The sequence below is a fragment of the Zea mays genome, chromosome 8 (genome assembly GCF_902167145.1).
Source record: "Zea mays cultivar B73 chromosome 8, Zm-B73-REFERENCE-NAM-5.0, whole genome shotgun sequence".
NCBI classification, from domain to species: domain Eukaryota; kingdom Viridiplantae; phylum Streptophyta; class Magnoliopsida; order Poales; family Poaceae; genus Zea; species Zea mays.
In genome coordinates this window covers 2,714,415-2,721,223 of record NC_050103.1, presented here as the reverse complement: position 1 = coordinate 2,721,223, position 6,809 = coordinate 2,714,415, and the positions used below count along the sequence as shown (strand labels likewise).

The window sequence follows — 6,809 nt, the reverse complement described above, 5'->3', positions numbered from 1 at the left end:
TTAGGGGTGAAAATAGGACGGATACATGTAAATACTAGGTTATCATGTATCCTACCCTAATATAATTTTCTCAGATATGGAATCGAGTACGAGTAGTTGAAACTTGGGACAGATACAAGACGAGATCAATTAATAATTTAGGCAGGTAAGAAATGGATATCGGATATTACTCTGATAGATAACGGATATTTATCTCAATAACATTAGTTATCAAACCGTTGAACAAACTAATAAAATAAGAAGATATACTCTCAAATATAGAAAATTATACCACAGATTGATATCATAGAGCTCAAAGTTACTAATTACAAGGACATTATAAAACAACACGATTACATCACATACCCCGACTTCCACGAGCGAGTCATCGGAGAAGTAGCCAAATCGGATGGAAAGCAAGGTAGTAGCGCTCGTCTTCTTCAGAGGCCACTCACAAGTCTAACTAGATCATGCATGCACGAGTACCACCTAGAGACCACCGAGAACGGGACCGTCCCTATACGTAAGCCTGCCTGCCTGCTTGATGAACAACAAATATCGAGCATGCCATTCAGTTAACAACATTTGCTTCTGCTTGCCCGTGCACGCACGAATGGTGGTTCAGGTTCAGGAGGAAGGATGGGTGACCTGCAGGGTGTTCAAGAAGCGAGTGGCAACCCTGCGGAGAATGGCCCACAGCGCGCTATGGTTTGATGACCACGTCGCCGGTGGGTTCATGCCGGGCCTTGTTGGCTCAACGAGGCAGCTAATGCACACCACCGCCCAACCGTCGTAGCGGCGGTGTACATCGGCCAACAGCTCTACCACTGCAAGCTGGAGCTGGAGTACCATCACCTTTTGCTGCCAGCCAAGATGCCTTCTTGCAGCAGCTTCCACAGTTGGAGAGCTACAAGCCTCCTCCTGTCCTGCCTACATTGCCCAAGGCAGCTACAGTGCTAGGTTTGAGACAATACGCGGGTACCTGACCATTGAGTACCCGGGTTCACGAGTATTTACTGGATATTATTGATTTTATATCTTACTCGTATTTGGATGTTATTAATCAGGTAGTACTCGTATTCGTCCTGGCATTAAAAATACTTATATATGTACCTAAAAATCTAGGTTTTTTGCTGCCCGTATCGAATACCCGACCCAGGTACCCCGTACCCATCCTGTTTTCACTCTTATACAAGTTTATACTTAGCGGTTATAGTTGTCCCTAGATCACACAGGAGGCCCTAAGGGGCTCAGGGCTGGACCTTTCATATTGTATGAGCCTCATACTGTGAGGTCAAGGATAATGCCGGTTAGGTTCAACTTTTTGAGCCAGATTTATTGTTAAAAAATTAGAATCAATATCTAAAGGGACAAGAGCTAAATAAATTCATAAAAATCTATAAATTTCTCTAATTTAATCTAGAATCCTCGTTTACCCCAGATTTTTTAAAATTTCTTTCATCCAAAATTTTGAAAACATTAGTCAATTGCCAGCAAGAACACGCTGCGCATTGCGATGAATACTAGCACATGCATTAAAAAACATGCTAGCAAATACAAAATAATTAGCTTGACCACACTGGGCTGTTGTGTGCTTCAGGGCTTCGGGCCGATGAGACTTTTAATTTCCAGTTTATTTGTTTTACATCATTATTTGCTTTTCATACAAAATTATAGTTATTGTATAGTAAATCTTATCATCTATTAATTTAATATCTTTATACTAGCAAGTCGACAAATTGGGGAAAAATCTCAAACGGCCGGTTGCAGATAAGTTTCCTGATCAGCTTTGTTTCGATTTGTATGCCCATGCGGCTTGCTAGCACGTTTGAACGTAAATTGTCTGCGTAAGTGTTACATGATTATATGATAACAAGTATTATGAAACCACCAGTAGAAACTTAGCAGTTGCAATGTCATAGTATTGATTAAATAAATGGGACCGTGGTTTTGGAAAGTCGGATCGCCAAGGAGATGATCAGATAGAGCTAATACAGTTTGAGCCATCATGGCGGCCAATCAAACCAATAGGGAAACAATTAGATCATCACATCATCTCCCCGCGGCAAAAAACAAACAAACTATGGAACATCATACGCAAAAACAGGATCACGAACCCAAATCGAGAAGCGTCAGCCAAAGCAAAAAAAAAAAAAAACAAGCAGACAGATCAAGTGGCCGTAGGGAGCATAGCATCAGATCTCCAAGGTGAAAAGGGTGTGACATCACAGAGATGCCTCAGATGCAAATTACCCATTAAAACTTGTGTCTCCTCATCTGCATCAACAAGACGGCCACCGCAAATAATACTCAAACCAGCGTCGGAAAATAGAAGCGAACACCGAGATATAAAAAGGAGGAAAGCTGAAACGAGGGAGGCATGGGCGAGACCAAATATGTCCAAGCCGAAACCGCCGCCGTCGGACGTGATGCTGAAGGAGGGAACGAGTGGGGAAGAGCCGCTGAGGCGGAGGCAGCTGCGGCGGCTATGTATATAGCGATAAGGTCTAGGGTTTCAGAGAGGGCGCCGCCCGCCGCGTAGCGGCTCCTGTGGAATTTAGGGCCCAGACCCAAGTGTATGGGCTAAAGCCCGACTGGGAAAATGCAACAGAGTAACCTGGCTCGGCAGGTTTTCTCGGCCTTGCATCGTTGAGTTGTCTACACCTTGAGGACACACTCTTTGTTTACATCGTTGAGTTGTATTTTGACACATTTGTCAGATCCACTTCAGGGCAAAAATATTTTAGATTGTCCGGTCAAGAAATAAGAGAGGTCACACAGTAGGTCGGGCCTCCGGGGCAACGTGGAGGATTTGAATTCTGCCAATTTTGTTTAACAGAAATTTCTTCCAACTCGAATAAAAATGCTTTCTCCGTCTCAAAATAATTGAGTTTATATAGGTCTGGACACATGCACGATACATTTAAAGAGTGAAAATATGTGCGGTGTGCATAAAACCAGAAGGAAAGAGATAGACAATGTAATTTATCCATCAACTAATGCCACCATTTAAAATGTTTTTTTCTATTTGATTGTTTTGATGTTTGTCGCATTTAATTCAGCGTTGAAGGTCTAAACTATATGCAAACATGGTGTTTCGTGTTTAAACGTGTATAGATGATTGTTTAGATGCATTTAGACAAACGTTGAAGAGGAACATTGAAAATCTTAGAAGACAAGTAAGAACCTCAAGACATCAAAGTACTCAAGCCCAACCAAATGGTCACGAAGAAACACACTTAGAGTAGCACCTAAGAGGTGCACTAGAGTTTTCTGGTGGCACCATAACTATCCTGGATGTTGTTTTCCTTTGTAGGTTGTTCACTGTGTTCTGCTATATGCCAACTAAACTTCATCCCTATGCATTGAGACATAGTTGTGGGTTGTATCCTATATGATGGACCAAGCAAGGCGACTAGAGAGGGGAGCGTGAAATAGGTGCTAGTAAAAGATTTCCTCAAACCCATCTTGACGTTGATCTCGAGAAACCCCTAGAGCCCTCAAAAGGAACCAAAGCACTAAAAGCTCCTTCAGAACACGCAAACACCAATAGGTGTTGAGATGCAATCAAATATATACGAGAGACAGAGCAACCAAGCAAAAAAGACTAGAACAAAAACAAACTCATACTAGTGAAACAGAGCTACAACGAACACCTCATCCAGCAAAACTAGCTAGCTTACAAACCAGCTAGGCTGATTCTAGTTCGATACAAGAACCCTGGAAGTGCCTAAGCTATTTTAGGGAAGGGGCAAACTAACTCAGTTAGTTTTGGCCTTCCCAACAGCACACGAAATCCCCAAAAATATTGTTTTGATCCAAACAACCTTCATTGATCTCAAAATTTTGCAAGCAAGCTTCTTAATAGAGATGGAGTACCAACAATCCAATTTTCTCTATGCCCATGCAGTTGCTCGATGAGTCTTCAGAATAGATGTGGAGGACGTCGCACAGGATGCCAACATGCCCATGCAACCGCTCATTCAGTCTTTGGGATAGACATTACATTTGAGATGGCCTTCCTAGTAGCCCATGCAGTCGCTCATTGAGTCTTTGGAATAGATATGGAGAGGACGGCGTGCGTGACGACCACCTCAGCGAATTGTGGCTGCGATAGAAATGTTTGCTTTTAGTGAGAAAAACAGAAGAAACCAAATGAAAAAAGAAAAAATCAAAACAAAGTGTATGAACATCATACCAAAAACCACAACAAACATTAGTCGCATTATGTTTCCTAACTAGTAACTGCTCGCGCCTCGCATGAGTCTTTAACCGTTAGGTTTACATAATTGAAAGAGTATTTATTTAAACCTGTTGCAACAACATATATTTGGATGCATACACATAGAAATAACAAGTAACATTCTTAAGGTCAACTTCCTGGACAATGGCAACACCCAAGACAACGGCTTGGTATCTTGATTTCAGTGTTGAGAAGTATACAGAGAGTATGTTGTATACATCAAACCGCTCACCGAGCCCCAAAGTAAAGAGAGAAATTTGGGAATTACATTTACATTCTAGGAAACCAAACCTACAGGGAAGAGATAACTTGAGTTGTGATAGTTTGAATTAACATCTGCTCACACATAGTTGCTAAACAAATACACTATAAGCAACGTCGATAGCTTATGCCAGCACCCAAGACAATCGACATAGCTCGAATTAACAACTACTCATAAATAGTTGCTAAACAAATAGACTATAAGCAACCTTGACACCTTCATTGTGCCTTGTATCCGCCCTTCTCTACAGTGCACAGTTATCAGCGTATTGAACGTGCATGTGTCTAGCTCAAATGAGTCCATATCGAACACCTCCTTCACCAAGTACATCCTTCTAGCCTGGTAGAAGCCCTACACCATCGTGTTGTAGGTGATCCTGTTTAGCCGGATGCCATCTGCGAGCATCAGGTTCCTTAAAACCTCAACCCTTCTCAAGGCACCATCGAGTTTCCGCGCTCCGGTTACCTTTATGTCGTGACGTGTGGCGGCACAGGGCGCTCATAAAATGTGACCGATTCACCTTTTATCAAAAAGCAGCATTGCGGGTAGGTACGCATGACATTGTTCTCCAACAAGACCACACTGCATGCTGCAGTGGTGCAGAGGAGCAAACCTGTATGCACGCACGTTGCACGGGTGTGCCCATCTCCTGGGCTCCTGGCATCCTCTCTGGTAGGAATGGACGGCCACGAAACATCCCACTCCACTCTTTTGACTTTTACTACCTCTCTCAAGTGTGTTGCCTTGCAACCTGTTGCCACCAGTGCATGCCCACGTCTTCTTCCAGACCCCTCTCTTCTAGTCGTCTTGAAGAGCGACAAATCATGTGTGGGTATGAAAATGTCAGACAAGAGACAAACCATGTAATCAATTGTTGATCCTACTAGCCCTTGGTTATTTTCTTCCAGCTTTCTAGGTCCAATTGTGATGTGGTTGTCTAAGTGTGGAAACATAGCCTTGAATGGCTTCATGAAATGTTTCGCACCAAAGAGCTCACTAGAAGCAAGGTGAATGTGTGTTCTATCGTCAAATCCCATAGCATGTAGAATAAGACCTACCCGCACAACAAAACAAATAGAATATTAGATTACTTCATAAGTTTTGCTAATGAGAAGTCTTTCCAAATTTTTTGTTCTAAATTTTCCTACTACATATATGTGTTTCAAATTTTCTCCCTATTATTTTTATATCAATCAAAATGATTCATTTAATTCTATGAATACAGAAGGTATATGATGTTCAGGTAGCCATGGAAATTAATACGACATTACTTCTAATTATACACAACTCCAATCATGCTCAAGGAATACCCGACATGTGTGGCCTCCTCAACGAGGAGTGGGCTCTTTGGAGCTAAACCTCGAGAAAAAAAATTGTCCATGTTGAAAGCATCTAGGCCCCTGGTTGGTTTTAGTGATTAATGACAACGTAATATTATATGTGACTAACGTGTGTTTTGCAGAGACAAATGGTAAGTTAGGTCGCATGACAGGTAGAAGTATTACAACGGTGAAAACAATCCCGGAGATAAGAACTCGAAGCGACGGCTAAAACGACGAAACAAAAGGCAAAGGTCTACGGAGTCCGAGTGTCAAGGAGATGTGGACACTCACGATTTAGTTAGGTCTTTTATTCTCTTTTAGCCGTACTATAAAGAGGGGTTGTCGATGAGTAGTTTGACCAAGAGAGTTCTAGTGTAGTGTTGGTGCACAATCACACTCACATACAGTGCTAGGTGTCACTCTAGAACTCACTCACAAGTTAGAACGAAAACCGATTTAAAAATCAGCTGAAAAACAAGAAGAAGGGTTTCTGTCCCTGAGGGCACCGGACTGTCCGGTGCACCCTCTGCCAGGTGGGACCAGGCTGGTCCGAGGAAGAAGCTTCCTGCACAGAAAACCCGAGAGCGCCAGTTTCGGAGTTGAATTTTAGTGGCGCACCGGACATCGCACCGGACTGCCCGGTGTGCACCGGACAGTGACTGTTCACTGTCCGGTGTGCCATGAGTCCAACGGCTAGCTGTCAGAACTAGCCGTTGGAAACGACCGTTGGCGCACCGGTGGCGCACCGGACTGTCCGGTGCGCCAGTGCGCAGAAAGTTGCTTGTAACGGCTAGTTGGTGGGTGAGGGCTATTTATACCCCTTCCACCCACCATATTCAATGTCTTGCACTCCACATTTATTCCAGCACATTGCTAGAGCATTGCAAGCACCAAAAGCCTAGTGAGGAGATTAGAGAATCTTAATCCACGTTTGTTCCTCATTAGCGCTAGCGAGAGCCACCTAGAGCACACACCACTTGCATTAGGCTTCTCTTGGTCAAGC

At 43.1% G+C, this 6,809-nt stretch overlaps 1 long non-coding RNA gene and 2 other non-coding genes across 3 annotated transcripts; all 3 read right to left on the bottom strand.

The window, feature by feature from the left end:
- Positions 1–231: 231 nt before the first annotated feature.
- Positions 232–2,556, bottom strand: LOC109941969 (uncharacterized). The gene is made up of 2 exons (XR_002264431.2): positions 2,371–2,556; positions 232–2,256 (listed from the first exon to the last, which is right to left on the bottom strand). It is a non-coding gene; the product is annotated as an uncharacterized lncRNA (long non-coding RNA).
- Positions 1,952–2,037, bottom strand: LOC111590034 (small nucleolar RNA Z102/R77). Its single transcript, XR_004852326.1, has one exon. It is a non-coding gene; the product is annotated as a small nucleolar RNA Z102/R77 (small nucleolar RNA).
- On the bottom strand, positions 2,167–2,265 carry LOC111590033 (small nucleolar RNA Z101). Its single transcript, XR_004852325.1, has one exon. It is a non-coding gene; the product is annotated as a small nucleolar RNA Z101 (small nucleolar RNA).
- Positions 2,557–6,809: the final 4,253 nt, after the last annotated feature.